The sequence below is a fragment of the Lissotriton vulgaris genome, chromosome 6 (assembly GCF_964263255.1).
Source record: "Lissotriton vulgaris chromosome 6, aLisVul1.2, whole genome shotgun sequence".
Lineage (NCBI taxonomy): Eukaryota > Metazoa > Chordata > Amphibia > Caudata > Salamandridae > Lissotriton > Lissotriton vulgaris.
In genome coordinates this window covers 1,784,300,378-1,784,319,332 of record NC_141694.1, presented here as the reverse complement: position 1 = coordinate 1,784,319,332, position 18,955 = coordinate 1,784,300,378, and positions in this window count along the sequence as shown.

Below are 18,955 nucleotides of genomic sequence, written 5' to 3'. Positions count from 1 at the left end.
TGCTGCAAGAAACAAGGTGCAAAAATACACAGGCGACACAGTTAACAACTGGCTTTCCAGCCAAATCATAGGATAGCCAGGGCAACTAGGTGGGCACCATCTAAGGTCTCAACCTTGGTGCATGCCACATCGCCCTCAAATATGAGAATCGTGGCAGAGGTAAAAAGGAATGTTGTTTGTTATCAGATATGACATATTTCAGTGGTACCATAATGGACCAGAGTTATGGTCCGCCTGCCAAATTTAAAAGCAAGCAGAACTTAGATTTAATCACAGCAGAGACTACTCTGTCTCCACTCTGATTAAACCCCTTCAATTGCCTTGTGGAGTAAGGATTGCCAGAGGCAGAGTACTAATAGAGAAGGGGTTGAAAAGCTATGTTTTGTGGAGAAAGGACCTTCAGTTTTAGGATGGCTTGATAAAAATATTTCATGTATCATATTAGACCCCAATAGCCCTGAGTGAGTTTTGATCACTAGCAAAATGAGGACCATGAAAGAAACATTACAAAGAAATTTCCCTATATATTTTCGGGTGAAAGGTGATGTTTGGATGGAGTTTCCCATAGAAATCTGTTCAAAGAAAGTGCGGTTCCAGTGGCACACAAACAAGGACAATTCCGCTGGGTATTAGAAATTGAGCAGATGTTGAACTGGACAAGTTACAGAAAAGAAACAAGGTATTAAAGCAGTGGAGCCAGCAGAATGGATTTCCCATTTGGTCATGACTTGATGGGCCAGTGATCAGGTTGTGTGGATCCCAAAGACCTGAACAGAAATATTCGATGGATACATTTTCCATGCCTAACATTAGATAACTTTTAACAAAGACCACTGGTTTGAAATGGTTCTCCATGATCGCCTTAGCCTCTGCTTACCACCAGGAACATTTGCTTTCTTAATCTTTTTGGGTGTTTCTAGTTTGCCTGCGTGACTTTTTGGGTTGGCCACTGTGGCAGCAGTCTTCCAAAACTGCACTCCACCAGCCCAAGGAATAATCCATTATAATCCTACCTGATTGAAACCTGAAATGCCTGTCAACTAATGAGCAGCGGCCCTACTGTCTAGAGACATGCAGAAATGTTGTTTGGGGGGCAGGGGTCTCCAGACGGTGCTTACGCCTTCCTGAAGGCGCAGCCGGGTCTGGAGCTGACATCAGAGCAGGGAGATCTGAAGGTGGCATGGGTTATGCCTCTCAAGGCTGTGTGGATGCTCCGGCAGTGACAGCATTGGCCTGCAATGAGAGACAGAGTTGGCCATCCCACTGTGCTGTGGTTTGGAGTGACTGGCACTAGTTAGATAATATGCCTTGGCGGCGAGAAGATCGGCATGGCCTGCCCCCCATCCTGGGAGACAAAAAGGCTGAGGTGAGGTGATTGGGGGCTCAAGGAGAGAATGGGGTCCCACATGTGGCAAACCTACATGATGGAGGAGAGGTGGGGCTAGAGCCTGCAACAGAGGAGAAACAGAAGGGCTGAGAGACAAAGGGAGCCAGCAACAGGTTGGCAGCACAGCAAGAGCATAAGGGCCAGATGTAGGAGCCCTAATACCGGTCGGTAACGGCCGAATTCGGCCGTTACCGACCGGTATTAGGGTTTCCAGATGTAGGGGGCCTATATTTTACCGATTCTGTAAAGTTACCGAATCGGTAAATTTACAGAATCGGTAAAATACCGAATCGGTATATTTACCGATTCGGAAAAACCACATGTAGGTGGCACTCCTAAGAGTGCCACAGGCCCTTAAAAATCGGTATTTTACCACCCAATCCTATTGGGTGGTAAAATACCGAATTCAGGTGTGCATGCACATCTGTGCATGCACACCTGTGCAATGTGACACACAGACATGCCCTTAGGGCCAGACATGCCCTTAGGGCATGTCTGTGTGCCACATTGCACACAAGTCCAGAATTGGGGTGCTGGAAGGTGTCAAAGTGACACCCCCTGCACCCTTGCAGGATTCGGTATTTACTGATTCTGTAAATACCGAATCTGTATTTCACATTGATTCCTACGGGCTTCAAGGCCCATAGGAATCAATGGGAAATACAGATTCGGTATTTACAGAATCGGTAAATACCGACTCTCACAGATTCGGTAATTTTTTACCTACATCTGCCTCCTTCCAATTTACCGACTTTTAAATACCGAATCGGTATGACTCAGTATTTAAAAGTCGGTAAATCGGATTTACCTACATCTGGCCCTAAATGTGGTAGCTGGAGACTGTGGCATGGAGTGGGGAGCAGTGAGGTGCTTGTCCTGACATTTGGGCAAGCCTAGAAGAGGTGGTTTGAAGACACTCTCAAATGGGAAGCTCTGGTACATGAGAGATAGAAGGGACACACCGACAGCTGAGGAGCAGCATTACTTGAGAGGAAGGTGTATGAGGAGGATACTGTAGGGTGTGCAAAACAGAATTCTCCCTCGAGTTTGTGTGGCTAGCATGGATGAGGGGTTGCTATCTACGGATAGTGGTTGGCACATGGGGGGCTGCTGCAACACATGAAGCGATAGACCAACCCCCCATCTTTTTGCATATGGACTACTAGACTGTGAGCCCCCCAAGGTAGGGTAGCACACACAACATGGGTAAAGATGAGAACCCTAAGACCCATTAGGGCAATACCATTATGCAATATTTGACCCCCATAGAGCTCTACCTTGCGAAGTAACAGACAAACGGGGCCTTAGCAGATTGATCTGGGTGGACATAGGGGAAGCATTCATGGATAGTGCACTGCCTTGAAGGGAAAATAGATGCAGGCACTATAGAGGTTGGCCTCCTGCGCACAGACATACAAAAGGTTGCCAATAGGGTAACGACTGCGGAACGATCACACATTCAAATGGGTCCCGAGGTGGTGACACTCTAGGAGCAAGCAACACGGCTGATGGTGGAAACCAAAAGTGCTGGAAATTTGAGCTGAAGATGCTGATGGTCGATCACATAGGTATAATCTGTGGCTGCTGGGCCTCCCTGAGAGAATGGAGGGTGACTCGGCTGAACACTTCCTAAAGGAATGGATCATACGTACTTTGAAACTGAAAGGGTTATTAGACATTTTTGCTAATGAAAGGGCCCACAGAACACTAACAGTGAGGATGCTGCCAGGGCCCCCAAGGGGTATGATTAAAGCTCCCATTTGCCCGTTTTTCATGATTTTTACAAAATATACAGACAGAAAAACATCTATTCTTCGGTCTATGTTTATTTCAAAATGTAGATACATACAGAAAATAGGTTTTCTTTTGGACAATACTCTCCTCTGTCCGTCATGAGGGTGAGGTCAATAACAATGCAGATTGACAGGCAGGGAAGCTAATAAAAAATGTAAAATGTTTTGTAATGAAGCTGAAATAACTGCAGCAGTGGACCCCGAAGCTGAACTAATCAGGGTAATAGTTGGCGACTGTTTACAAAAAGACAATTCCTTAAAAATTCCTTGGCTGAAGTATATCAAGGATACCCTAGGAATCATTGACCAGTCGTTACTTTTTAGTAATCCGACTTCCATTACCACCTCATGTAGACACCAAATCAAAAAACAACTTCTAGAAAAATTTGATTCAAGAAGATCAAGCTCAGACTCAGCAAAAAGTTCGGTTGTGGCACACCATCTAGTGAGTAATGGAGAAGGGATGGAGCCCTATTTATTTTTAATGTGTCGTTTTAGGCTCAATTTGTTACATAATATTTTAGCCTACCCATCAGGTTTTACTTTAACAATTGAGCAGAAGGGAGCCTGTGGCTGCGACAATAGGTCGCCGCAGGACACCCTTCATTTTGTACTTTTGTGTTCTTTTTACCGAATTCCCCGTCGCAGATTCCTTGTTGATATTTTAAAAGAGGCAAAACTCCGCCAAGACTGCCCTATTATTTTTGCAAAAGGCTAGTGATATGCGTACCTTGTACTCTATTATGAATTTCTTGAAAATTGTAGCAAGACTAAGAAACACAAGAGACTGAGCAATGATGTATACATTGTCATATGTCTTAATGTTTTAACCTTTCTTCTTTTAATGATGCACGGTTCAGAAATATGATTAATGTATTTTGTATAATGTATTTTTATGATGGTTTTTGATCATCGAAATAAAGATTTACTGAACTGCACTGAACTGCAGCAGTGCAGCTGCCTACAGTTTTCAACAATGCAAATGGTTTCCAATGACTGTAAGTTACTTTAAACAACTAAAATCCATTGGACATTCTAACGTGAGTAAACATTCGTTGATTAAATAAATGTAGAAATATACCCATTACAGCATCAGATTTTACTCTTAGCACTAAATAAATATGGATAAATACAGATAAAATTGACAAAAAATATATGGATAAATATAGATGGAAATGTAAAAAAAATACCATAATACCAGTAGTCCTAGTTTTGATAGCAAAGATTGTTAACTATAGAGACAGAGAAAGTATTTGGGTTGTGCCCATGAGACGGGAGAGCTGTGCTACGAAAATCATGAAATTGCTATCTTCCCGGATTATGCACACAAACTGCATGCAGCCACAGAGAAATCCCATGTGGACATTAAACAAAAAATCATAACTATGAATCTACCATACATATTGATGTATCTCAAACTCCTTCAGGTGACAGTCAATGGGAAAACCAACTTATATGGAAGACCAGAAGACGTGGTCCTTTTTTGAGGTATGGGACGGTATTTCCCAACACAACAGAAGGACTCCTTGATCCGGACGAAGGAGATGCATATTTATTTTTTATTTATTTTATTTTTTACACTTGTATGGCGCACAGCTACCCAAAAAGGATTTTCCCGGCGCCGAGACATATCACTAAACGGAGGTATGAGATGAGCTGATCGTTCAAGGTATTTCTCAATGCTTTTCCTGAACCTGGCATAGTTGTCTTCCTTGCGAATGTGAGGAGGGAGTGCGTTCGAGAGAGTGGGCCCTAGGAATGAAAAGGACCTCCCTCCCATTCTCGCCAGTTTGAACCTAGGTTCCCCAAAATTTGCTGCAGTTTGAGAGCGCAAATTCCATCCAGGATTGTAAGGGCGGGCCAGTGCTTGCAGGTATTTCCGTGCCGTACCAGCTTTGATCCTGAACATGTAGCCCAGGGCTTTGAACCTGATGTGGTTTTCAAACCTGAGCCAATGCAGGTCCTTCGGGTGTTTCGATACACTGGCGGTTTTCGGAATTTTGCATAGAAGTCTTGCGGCTGAATTTTGAACAAGTTGCAGCCTGATTCGAACCCAGATAAAGAATGTTGCCGTAGTCAAGACGAGAAGTAATATGTGCATTGACTACGGTCTTTTGGGTCGCAGAGGGCAGCCTCCAGAGGATTTTCCTCAGCCACTTCATGATGGTGAAAAAGTGGCCTACGACTTTGTTGGCTTGTTGTTTCATGGAGAGGGCATTGTCGATAGTGACCCCCAGGTTTCTTACTTGGGTGGCTGATATGGGGAGGTTTCCTAATTCAGAGGGCCAGTGGGAGGAGTTCCATAGGTCTTTGTTTTTCCCCGGAAGGAGGATCTCCGTTTTCTCACCATTTAACTTCAGCTGGTTGGTAGACATCCAGCTGAAGATATTTTGGAGCTCCTGTCTGAGAAGGGATGGGGCTAGGGGATTAGATTCAGACAGTGAGAAGATGATCTGCGAGTCATCCGCATAAGTCATGAGGGTGAGTACTGATCTGTCTGCTAAGTCGGCCAGGGGTCGGAGGTAAAGGTTAATAAACAGTGGGCTCAAGATAGAGCCCTGGGGTACTCCATGCGGGGCGCTGAACGTTTCTGAGCAAGCGAGGGAAGATGTGATCTGAAACGTCCTTTGTGTCAGGAAAGACCTGATCCACTTAAGTGCGGCACCACAGATACCATTTCTACTGAGCGTGGCAAGTAGTTTATTGTGTGAGATGGTATCAAAGGCCGCACTCAGGTCTAACAGAATGAGTGCGACTGTTTGACCCTCATCTAGGAGTTTCCTGATGATTTCGGTTACTCCTAGTAGAGCAGTTTTGGTGGAGAAACCTGCTCTAAAACCGGACTGTGACGGGTGAAGGAGGGAATTTTCTTCAGTGAAAAGGGTGAGGGCGGAGTGGATGTGTCTTTCTAGAAGTTTCGAGAAAGCTGGGAGAAGAGATATGGGTCAGTAATTGGCTAGTAATTCAGGGTTGGCTGTGGGTTTTTTCAGAAGTGGACTGACCATGGCGTGTTTCCAGAGTGTAGGGACTGTGGAGAGTTGGAGGGAAGAGTTTAGAGTGTCGACGATGATGTTCAGGGATGGAGCGTCCAGTTGTTTCAAGACACTAATGGGTATCGGATCAAGGGGGAGCCTGACTTGATGGTCTTGAGGGTGGACCTTAGTGACTTAAGGGTAATAGGAGGCCAGTGTTCTAAGGTGTACATTTTAGCCGGCATGGGAACCATTTCATCTTGTGGGTCATTTGCAGGGGTGTTCTTATTTATATCAATAATGATCTGGTCGATTTTTTCAGTGAAGAAAATAGCGAGATCTTGACATTGTTGCTTGGTAAGAGGGCAGGCAGTTGCGGTAGTTTGCGCACCGCTAGTTCCTTTACAGTATTGAAGAGCGTTCTTGCCCTATTTGGTGCTGTATTGATGGTATTTGATACATAAAGGGCTCGAGCTTTAATGCAGGCAGTGTGGTATTTATTCCTGGCTTTATGGTATGTCTCTTTTTTTTTTGTGTGCGTAATCTTTGCACCACTGTCTTTCAAGCGCTTTGCACTTCGATTTTTCCGCTTTTAGGAGCTCATTAAACCAGGGGGCTGGGGGGCTATGAACTTTCCCTTTTGTGTGAAAGGAAGGGAGACAGCCATCTGCGTCGTTTCCAAGCCAAGTGTGTGTCGCATTCGCAATGCTTTCCATATCGAGTCCAGGAGTAGGGGCCATCTGCTACCAACATACCTCTCCCCTCCTGAGGCGGAAGCCGGGAGGTCTCCTTACTTTTCTTTTGCCTGTGAGATTTCGCTCGTGTAATTTTTAACATTGCATTTTATTGTGTGCCTTTGCAGCTCGTGCTCGCGCTTGTGTTAAAAGCGTGGAGGAGCACAGCGCTGCCTGTCATTTGATCTCCCAGCGCTTGTAAGCGCTTCGCTTCCCCCCTCTCCCTTGCCTGGGACTCTGAGACCGCCCTCGGCTGAGCATTGACGCCGAGGGCTGGGATCTCATTTTGGCCGCCATCTTGGGGGTAGGACTACTCACCCTCGCGCTCTAGCAGCGCTACAAAAGGGAACCGGATTACCTAGCCGGTGATTACCATCTGCTACCAACATACCTCTCCCCTCCTGAGGCGGAAGCCGGGAGGTCTCCTTACTTTTCTTTTGCCTGTGAGATTTCGCTCGTGTAATTTTTAACATTGCATTTTATTGTGTGCCTTTGCAGCTCGTGCTCGCGCTTGTGTTAAAAGCGTGGAGGAGCACAGCGCTGCCTGTCATTTGATCTCCCAGCGCTTGTAAGCGCTTCGCTTCCCCCCTCTCCCTTGCCTGGGACTCTGAGACCGCCCTCGGCTGAGCATTGACGCCGAGGGCTGGGATCTCATTTTGGCCGCCATCTTGGGGGTAGGACTACTCACCCTCGCGCTCTAGCAGCGCTACAAAAAGCTCACCCCCTCCTCCGCGCAGCGGACGCGATCAGCGGCCGCGCCGGATCTGCGCCGGAGTCGTGCCAGAGTCCTGCCCGTCTGCGCCCGTCAGCGTCCCGGAGGCGTTTGGCGTGGCAGGTACCTCTGGCCACTATGCTTTCCTACTCCGCTCAGGAGCTCATTTCGCTACGCAATTGGAATGAGTCGTGTTTGTCAGTCTTTCCAAGCCGACATAGGGGTAAGCATAAGTGCCCTGTTTGTCTTTGGCACCCTGTCCGCGCCCTCCTCTCCCCTGATCCTGTTAAGGAGAGCGGCTTCAAACATCACTGCCTACTCCTTAATACGAGGTCGCTGCATCGTCACACTCAAGAGATCTTTGATCTCTTATCAACAACTAGTCCCACCTGTTTGATGCTCACGGAGACTTGGACCAATGATTCCTCCCATCCGGACATTGTGGCTGCCATTCCCACTGATTATACCATCTATCGGCAGGATAGGGACAAGGGCAGAGGAGGAGGAGTTGCCTTAGTTGTTAAGAACACCTTCCCGTGCACGGTCATGCATACTCACACCATCGAAGGGGCTGACTCTTTAGCTTTTACCATTTCCTTATCGCCGCAACAAGCACTGAAGGGCCTGATTGTCTACAGAGCTCCTGGCCCTGTGGGCTCTTTTCTCGACGATCTTCAACAGGTCATGTCGGTCCTTGTCCTGAGATCAGAGCAATGCATACTTGTGGGAGATTTTAACTTCCATATTGACGACCACAATGACCAAAATGCCATCAAACTGTTGGATACTGTATCCACCCTTGGTCTTTCCCCTTATCTTTTTGGCCCGACCCACGATAAAGGCCATACACTTGATCAGGTTTTTTCCACCATACCTGTCATGAATGTAACACTTTCGCCAATCGTCTGGTCTGACCATTTCCTGGCCCATTTTGAAGTACCTTCTACCTTAGCTTCTCCTGCTAGCGCCACAAGACAGCAGGGCAGCAGTTATAGGGCACTTCATCGGGTGACCACGGATATGCTCACACATGCTCTGATTGATCACCCTGTGGCCTGTACTGGGGACCTGGAGAAAGATCTGGAGAACCTGCAATCCTGGCTTCTTGCCAGACTAAATGAGTTCGCTCCTTTACAGTCACCCAGGTCCGCTGCCCGCCGGGTATCTGCCCCCTGGTTCACGGAGGAATTAGCCAATGCCCGTAGGCAATGTAAAGTGGCGGAGCGGGCTTGGAGAGTCCAGTATGAACCTGAGGCTAAACAACAGTATAAAACCACGCTAAAGTCATACCACGAACTTGTCCTTCAGAGCAAGAAACGTTATCTTGCCAAAAGGATTGATGATGCCGCTAACTCCTGTAAGGAGATTTTCTCTATCGTGCGCGAATTCACTAGCCCTCGGTCCATCTCTACTCAGGGTGCTCCAGCAGAGACCTGGGCTAACACTATTGCCAATTTCTTTACCACCAAAATCAGGCAAATCCAGGTTTCTTTTCAGCGGAGAGCTCCAGATGATGTGTCTGCATTGCCGATTGAGACAGCGTCTCTGTCTCCCTCAGGCCCAGTTCTGCTTGACTTTCCTCCTCTCACGGTTGCTACATCTTTAGCCTTGATGAGGAACCTCAAGTCGGGCTCACCTCTAGATCCGTGCCCGGCAAAATTTCTGGCAAAAGTGGCAGATGCCATAAACCCTATAGCCAATCCCATTCTTAATCTTTCCCTGAGCGAGGGCTTTCTGCCTCAGACCTGGAAGGAAGCTATGGTCATCCCTCTGGTTAAGAAGCCCAATCTTGACCCAGAGGCGCCTTCCAACTACAGGCCAATCTCGCTCCTTCCAGCACTAACCAAGATCTTGGAGAAACACGTGCACAGCGTGCTTTCCAACTTTCTGGAGTCTAATGATCTACTCCATGAATCCCAATCGGGATTCCGTTCCAACTTAAGCACCGAGACGGCGCTTTTGGAAGTCTCGGAGATCGTAAAAGAGGTGCTGGATATGGGAGGCAGGGTGTTGTTAGTAATGCTGGATCTGTCGGCGGCGTTCGACACCGTCCCCCATGAGGATCTCCTCACCAGGCTCCGTGACATCGGGCTAGGGGGGACGGTGCTCAACTGGTTTTCTTCTTTTCTGGCCAACCGCCGCCAGACGGTCTGGGTCCCACCCAGATCCGCCGAGATGTCGCCACTGGGAGTCGGAGTGCCTCAGGGCTCTATCTTGAGCCCCACTCTCTTTAACATCCTGATGACCCCTTTGGCAACATTGGCGGAGTCCTATGGGGCCCGGATCGTCTCTTATGCTGACGACACTCAGCTCCTCTTCACCTGTCGCAAGGGTGAAGAGTTCGATGGTGAAGGGATCCGCGAGTGCCTTGGGGCTGTTTTTAGCTGGTTTTCACAAAACAGTCTTAAGTGCAACTCGGACAAGTCCGAAATACTATTCTTCGGATGCCCATCAGAACCAGATTGGCGAGGATGGTGGCCTGCTGACATGTTCCCTCCCACACAGTCCTCTAAGTGGGCTAAAAACCTGGGAATTAAAATCGACAACGAGCTCTCGCTCAAATCCCAGGTTTCCACTCTCACGGGAACATGTTTTGGGATACTTAGAATGTTGCGCAAGTTTTTTCCCCTTCTATCGGAGCAACATCGGAGGATTACTGTTCAGGCCCTTATAGGGTCCAGATTGGACTACGCCAATGTTCTATATCTTGGCTTGCCTGAATATCTCCTCCAGCGTCTGCAGATTACCCAGAACGCCGCTGCGCGTGCCATCTTTGGCCTTCATCGTCGCACTAGCGCCTCTAACCTTCTTGCATCCCTCCACTGGCTTCCGGTGCGGAAGAGGATACTGTTCAAGGCCATGACTCTTGCCCATAAGGCCTTACATGGCAATGGTGCCAAGTATCTTCAGAGGAGGCTGGACTTCTATCGACCTGCACGATCCCTCAGGTCAGAAGCCTTGACTTTGGCGCGGGTACCACGTATTAAAAAGGCTCGGCTAGGCGGCCGGTCTTTTAGCTTCCTCGCTCCTCAGCTATGGAACTCGCTACCGTTGTTCCTGCGCAACACCTCAAATCTGCTTGTTTTCAGGAAAGACCTGAAGACCTGGCTGTTTGCTGGATAATCTTTTCCTTTTTTAGGCCCCTTTCTGTTACTGTTATGTTTCATGCTCTCCTCTATGTTTTGGAGCTCAAAGCGCCGGGACACTCCCTTGGAGTAGCCGTTGCGCTATAAAAGTCCCATTTTAACATAACATAACATAACATTTGTGGCTAGAGTTTCATTCAGTTTTTCAAGGTCAAGCAACTTTCAATTTCTCATTGAAGTAGCTGGCCAGACAGGATTCAGCTGGGTAGGTGCTGATAGTGTTAGACTAAAATGAATAAGATGGTGGTCTGACCAGCAGATGGGAGTAGTATTTCGCCATCTCAATTCTGGAATGTTAGAAAAAATAGGGTCGAGCAGGTGTCCTGCCTTGTGCGTGGGGCCCGAGTTAAGTAGTCTCACGTTCAATGCCGCTAGATCATCCAGCAGGGTTGTGCATGAAGCGTAAGCTGGATCGTCAAAGTGCAGGTTTAGGTCTCCAATCAGTGAGAAGTTGTTGGAGGCAAGATGAAATGGTGTGATGTGGTTCGCTAGATTTGCAGCCCACGTGTTAGCATTCCCCGGGGGCCTGTACATCAGAAGACCGGAGAACGTGAAATTGGGATTAAGGGTGATTTAAAAAAAGGCAGCTTCACATTCAGGGATGTTGACCGACTCAAGGCTACATGTGAGTTCTCTGTATATGAACCAGGAACATGGGTACCGTTAAGTTAAAGAGATTGGAACACCTCCCAAGCCAGTTCAAGCCCGGAGTGGTGGTGCATGAAGATGGTACACTGGCTAGTGATCCTATAGAGCATGAGGAGAGCAAGCAGTCAATGGGTGAGGACCTCAAACCGGAAAATCAAGGCTTGGCAGGGAGGCTGAGCACCAGAAAAAGTAACGAGGATGCCTGATGAGTAGGAAGTGTTCATGGAGATATTAAAACTATGTGTAGCCGATAGGCTGAGGAAGGGGGAGAACTCAGAAATAATGGATCCAAAGGCAAAAGTGTTAGTGCTTTAAAGGACAGCTCGAGGGAGCCCAAATAGGTACTTTGACCTGGTGGGACTGGACACTGCTTACAATTACCTCCCTTCTGCGCACTAAAGCTGTTAGTCAGTGTTTGGATGATCGTTGGAATCAAAATCTTGGTATCTCGATACCGGATGTGATAGGTTGCCTTGCGTATTCTAACCATCTCTGATGGGCAAGCACACAGTGTTGTTGTTTTCATTATGTATTTACCCAGTAGAAGGTAAAGTTCCCAATGCATGCAGTGGAGGCAGTGGATGTTATTTTAGTTTGTTCACTGCAGCCAAGGGTATAGTTTACAAGACCCCAGGAAAGCAGCGGGAACGCCTAGCGGTTGGAGTGGGGGGGCCTGTAGGACGTACCGCTTAAATACAAGGGATACTTAGCTATAAGATCATGACACGGAATGTCAGGGGACTCGGTGGGTATGTGAAAAGACACAGAGTGATGTCCTTCTTACACAGACTGGGGTAAGCATATCTTTCTTGAAGGAAAACGTTTGGTGGATGAGGAGGTAAACAAGTTAAAAAAGAAATGGGGAGGTTAGATATATTTATCAACATATTCCTCATATGCCCGGGTGGGTGTCTGTCTGATTGATGCTGGGAGTCCCCTTTAAACTGCAATACTCAGAAGCAGATCCTTATGGCAGGTATGTCCTATTACATGGGATGCGAGGTGATACCGAGGTTTGCATCCTGAATGTGTATACACCCAATTAGATACAGGCCTTACTGACTGACTGCATGGCCAATAAAATACTGTAGGTCGGGAACTTCAATTGCATACTCAATAGAGACATGGATAGTTTGCCCCCAAGGCAATCCACAATGAAGGTATGACTGAGGCATTGCGACAGGCAATGCAAGATGGGGCTGTGCATACATCTGGAGAGTAATGTACCCATGCTCAAAGGAATACTAATGCCACTCCCTTACCCATGACACATACAGCAGGCTGGATCATGCCCTGGGGAGGCTGCTTTGAATGTTGGGGTACAGTTGCCCACATATCTGGGGCAATATTTATCAGACCACTCTACTCTGATACTCAAAATTAATAGGTTGGGACTTCCTGAGGGCCCCCCAAGATGGAGACTTATGTCCGAGGCTCTCTTTGACACAGACTGTAGGGGTATGCTGGGCAGCCTAGTTGGCAGATAATTGGGGAGCACCGGCCAGCAGAGGCATGGAGTGGGAGGCACTGAAAGATTGTCCTGTGAGGAAAATGTATTAGTGAAATCTATGGTCTTAGAAGGCAGCTGCAGAGGGAGCTGGGGACAGTACAAGGAAGACTAGCAGATACACAAAGACTGGAAGCACATTCTTGTGATGCATGGATGGAAATGGTGACTATCAGATTGGCGATGGCAGAAACTTGGCATAGACTGGAAGGGCTCCCAAGGAGAGAGCATAGACAGAAATTGCACTGAGAGGGCACAAACCTAGCAAGCTCTCAGCTTAGGTACACAAATGAGAAACTGCCAGGCGCCTTATTATGGCACTAAAAGAGAGGACGGTAAAATTGTAACAACACAAGTAGAAATTAATATTATACTCAGGGACCATCTGATTGGACTGTATGGCGAGGAGTGAAAGACTGACCTTGAGTCTATCAATATGTACCTGGCATGGGTAGAACTCCCAATAGTACAGACAATAATCCGAGAGCAATTTAAAGTGCTGATCGCCCCAGAATAGCTGAGAGAAGCAATGGGGAATCTTCCCCTCGAAGCAAAAGATCAAGGGGAGATGACTTTCCAGTGGAATTTTATAAGGCCTTCTCCACATAGTTGGCAGAACAGTTGCTAAAGGTGTACTGGGAGGCTTGGAGGAAGGGCATGTCCCACCCACCCTTAAGTAAGAAGTGATCTGTATGGGGCCCAAACCAGAGGGGTTATAAAATGGACTTTCCCTCTTATAGACCCCTCACCATTCTGTGCGCTAATACAAAAGTGCTACGCAAGATGTTGGCTGAGCGGCTGCAAGCATGGGTTGCAACACTGGTGCATGAAGACCAGTGTGACTTCATACTGAAAATAGTCAGCAGGTACTTGTACTCGAGTCAGTAGATATCACAGAGGCGTTTGATATGCTTAACTGGAAAAATCTGATGCCGGTCTTGCAACAAATGGGCTTTGGACCAACTTTTTGCAGCCTGGTGCGACTTCTGTATAGCGCCACAGTCAGAAGGGGCAGGTAGTCTCCAAGGACAGGGTGTTGAAACGTAGTATGCAAAGCACTGTCCTCTATCCCCGCTGTTGTTTGCCCTGGCAATCGAGCCCTTGACTATGAAACTTAGGAAAGACATGGAGGGCTTTGGAATCAAAATAAGTGAGTTTATGCACCTGATATCTCTTTACACAGATAATGTCCTTTTTCACTTAAGAAGGCGTTGGGTTGTTGTGCTGCAATTTTTTGCCCATCTGGATGACTTTGGCACTGTGGCTGGTCTCAGGATCAAAAGGCTTAAGACAATGCTGTTCTGTTTGGGAGGGCTGTCCCGGGGCACGCAGCGCCCCCGCTGGATTTCAGATGGGATACAGACACATTTAGATAGTTGGGGGTCAAGGTCACGTGCACAGCAGAGGAACAGTGTAACTCTTAAAAATTGGGGTTTTATTTGGCATATTATGCACCCTGTCCATGCAGTAACTGCAATCCTAGTCAGGGTAAGTCAGATGCAAACTTTAAATTGACCCTCTGGTAGCTTGGCACAGAGCAGGCAGGCTTAACTTGAAAGACACTGTGTTACATATTTGTGCAATAGAGCAACAGTAAAATAGTGAAAACCCCACAAAAAGGCTCTGCACCAGTTTAGAAAAATAAAGTATGATGTTATAAATAAAACAATAAGTATAAGTAGAGATATGAATTTGCAAAGATTAAATGTGGAAATAGCGCTTACAAGTAATTAGCAACAAAAGACTTAATTAGTCGTGCTGGATAGGGACAACGTCAAGATTTCAGGCCGCCCCAATGGAGCACAGGCAGTTTCCTGGCAGTTGTGGTGCAATGATGGTCCAACAACCAAAGTTGAAATTGGGCAGTCTGAAGGCCAGTGCGGCGGTGGCTGGACCGCTACCGCCATGCCCCAGCGAGTATGGCGGACCTCAGTCCACCAGACTTGTAATTAGATCCTACGTCTTTTGTTTCCCCGAGATTTAGGGGACAGGAGGCAAGAAAGCAAGCCCTTATAGGCCCTCTGTGTTCAAGTCATGCAGGTACAGTCCTTATCACCCAGGCAGAGAGAGAGCATCAGCAGGGCAACAGAGTAAAGCAAGGGTACAGCAAACAGTAGTTCCAGTAGAGTGGCAGCCCCTTAGCAGCACAGCTGGTCCTCTTCTTCCTGACAGAGTGATCATAGGTCCAGACATGTACTGAAGTTGTGGTGTAAGGAATCCAGTACTTATACCCAGTTGTACCTTTGAAGTGGGGAGACTGCAAAGAAATCTTTGAAGTGCACAGACGTTGACGCTTCCTGCCCTGGCTCCAGACTCACTACAGGGGGGTATATAGCCCTTTGTTTTGGGGCAGGACGCACCCCTTTCATGTGTAAAGTGTCAGCACCTCCCTCCCCTCCTGCTCAGGATGACCGATCAACATGCAGATGTCTACTCAGTTATACCTACCCTTCCTTTGTGTGTGGCTGTCTAGAGGGAATACATGAAGCCAGCTGTCATCCACACAGATGTATATTCCAGAGATAGGCAGAAGGTGCCTAATGGCTAAAGTAAGTAAATATCAACTGTATAAAGGGCATTTTCCAACTCCCTTCAATACATCACAAAGGTGCTAGGGGGTCTGATGTGGTCCACAAATCTTTGAACACGCTGCCTCTCTTGGTGGCGGGCGGATAGTGGTGGCAAAAATGATCTTCCTGCCTTTACAAAATCCAGAATACTCTGCACATGCTTTTATGTGATATCTTCAATGTATTGGATCCCCTACTGATATCCTTAGTGTGGGCAAGAAAGAGAAGCAGAGTAGCGATGCCTATACTTAAACTGGGCTTAGAGGAGGGCGGCATGGGGTTACCTGGCATAGAGTTGTACCACTATGTCACTAAGTTGCAAAGCCTGATGCATTGGGTGTCGAAAGAGGACAACTGGGAAAAGTGACTGTTGAGAGGAACGTGCGGAAACATCCCTCCTAAAAGAGTTACTTATGAGATGGTCAAGAGTAGCTAGAAATTTCCTGTCTATAGTACAACCAACAGCTGTTATCTAGTAAAGGTTGGTTAGAAGGGTGCTCAGACAACCCTGCTTTGTGCAAGATTTGGTTTTTGGCCATTGTTGTCATTCTGATGTATTGGTGAAGATATGTTGAATGTATGATGGAAGGAAGGTGACTGTAAATCACTAGGAGACCTATGTGCTGGAGAACTTCTGCTTCTGCAAAACCCTGGGATGTATTCTCAATGGGAACTGGACTTCCTACAGTATGCTAAATTTGCAGAGACTGAACAGGAAATATGGACAGGGTTTCCAGAGACTCCCCCACAGTCAGAGACATTGCAGATGGTCCTGACTGTGGGTGCTGCCCGACACCTGGTTTCTATCTTTTAAAAAAGCACTTTGAAGGGGCAGGGTTGAGGTAAGCCCCAGATTCTGACATGTCTGGGTGGAAGAGCTGGGGGAGCAGAAGGCAGACAAAGAGTGGCAGACAATGTGTGTATTGATTAAAATGGTTTCGTGCAATGCAAGGTTCAGACAGATACATTTTAATTAAGTCTACCCTCCATACCTGACTCCCATCAAACTATGTGGAACCTACATGGACAGGGCTGTAACTTTCCCTGAGAAGTGAATAGTTGGGGCCTCCTGTTTCCATTTGGCTTGGCAGTGTCCTAGAGTGCAAGCATAAAAGACGACTGCTATGACACAGTGGAGAGATGTGACAGGCATTTTGTTGGAGGACACCCCGACGAAGTGCCTTTTGGGAATTATAAAGCAGCACCATTAAAAGAAAATGCAGTGGAAATTCTTACAACTTGCACTTGCTAAACGATGCGTAGGCGTGGGATAGCTGGGTAGCACGGGCCCCTCGTACGTTATTGCACGGTGACACTGTTGAATGGGCACTAGCAGAAGAGACACGTATGTGGCATAGTAGAAGCGACAAGTTAATGCAGGAGGAGATGGAGACTTGGGCGGACATGCTGGAAGCATTTCTGGACATGCAAGGGAACATACCGCGTTTGGGTGCAGACACGAGGTTCCAACAATGGTACACAATATTGATGCATAGGCGGAAGTAGACAGGTGGAGGGTGGATAATACAACCTAAGGAGGATCGCTAGGACAAGGTTAGGACCCACTAGGGGCCCTGGACGATTCAGCGGTTTCTGGTATTCCCAGGGTAAATGGCAATGGATGCTATATATGTAAATCCCTGTAACAGAGGGAGTACTACTACACACTGGCAAAGAATATTGGACTATAATGTAAGTGAACACTGTCATGTTGTTGATTATGGTTTATTGCTTCTTGTTTACAGCTGTTTATGTAACAGTGAAACTGATTAAAAAAAAGTTTTAGGATATGTGAAGACATCCTATATTTTCAGTCTAATATCTTGATCAAGGGAGGGTTGAGAGGGGAATATGATGAGAGAATAAGTAAAGTTTTGAATGTGTTGAAAAGCATGAGTTTGACTGTAGAATTCAAAAGGATGTAAAGTAGTGGTACAATCTATTTCATATTAAGAACATGAAGTGAGTGGCTCTGGAATGTTGCCTAAAAAAGAGTTGTTGGAGGCAATTAGTAATACACCTTCACCTACATGCGAACATGATATAAAATCCTTTTCTGATTTAATTGAATTTCATTCCAAGTTCATAAGAGACTTTTTCAAGAACACCTTTGAGTTAAGACAACATTTATATATAAGAAACAAATATAATGAAGTGAAATCGTACAAGAAATCTGTGTCTATGAAACCAAATATTTCACAAGCAACAGCTTGGTTTTACAGTGTGGTCAACATGTGTCATGCCCCCACCCCCCTGAAGTGCTATAGAAGGTTCATCAGGACCCGAAGCAATCCTAATATAATGAGCTGGGTTTTGTTTTAAAACAGAAAATTAGTGGTAGCTCAAAAAAGTGCTCAATATACTTCAAGTGACACAAAACAATATGTATCAATAACATTGTATTTCTTTATTTCAAGAAAGCTACATTTTACTACTGCGATTCACCCATTGCATGTGACACTCATGATTAGAGCACACAGTGGAGAGGTCAGAAGAAAAATCGGGGTGTCCACACAAACATGGGCAAGTAATGCACATATTAAAATAAATCTACACATACCAAGTTGGTCTGTAATAAAGGGCCCCTCAGGGTAAATTTGGAGTTGTGGACCCTCAACCAACTGAATTGAAGAACAGACCCACTAAGCAAAAGAGGCTGAAACAACAAAAGTGGATTGACCTTGCAAGGCACACTGCTCTAACAAGAACTTAGTTGGGTGAGGAGGATGTATCACAGATGCCAACCTTGCCTTCTAGGTCTCTGAATGGTAACTTACAACTTTTGGGGAGCCATTTTGAAAACCCTAGTATGTGTGGGCCATAGACAATGCATACTGTCAGAGCTATGCATGGTGCTGTAACTCCATTACTTGAAGAACCACCATTGTTCCTGAAGTGTCAGTAGTACCACCAGGGATTTGCATCAATCTCCAGTGTTCAACACCCTCTGCATGCTTTAAAAGATCGACAGATGGATCCCCACCAGAACCAGAAGGACGCTCACGCTAGCCCTTGTTAGCAGTAGACTGGACTACGGCAATGCCCTCTATGCAGGAACCACAGCCAAACTCCTGAAAAGACTATAACGCATACAGAACGCCTCCACACGCCACATCCTCGACATCCCCGGCCACTCCCACATCACAGCACACCTGGGAGACCTGCACTGGCTCTCAGTGAATAAGAGGATCACCTTAAAGCTCATCACCCATGCCCACAGAGCACTCCACAACACCAGACCAGCATACCTCAACAAACGACTCACCTTCTACAACCCGAACGCTGACCTCCCCCTCGCCACCGTGCCACACATCCACAGGACGATCACCAGTGGCAGATCTTTTTCCTACCTCACCGCCAAGACATGGAATACCCTCCACACCCATCTGCGACAGACCCATGACCTGGTGACCTTCAGGAGACACCTCAAGACCTAGCTGTTCGAGCAGTAGCTACACCCCCGCAGCGCCTTGAGCCTTGAGACCC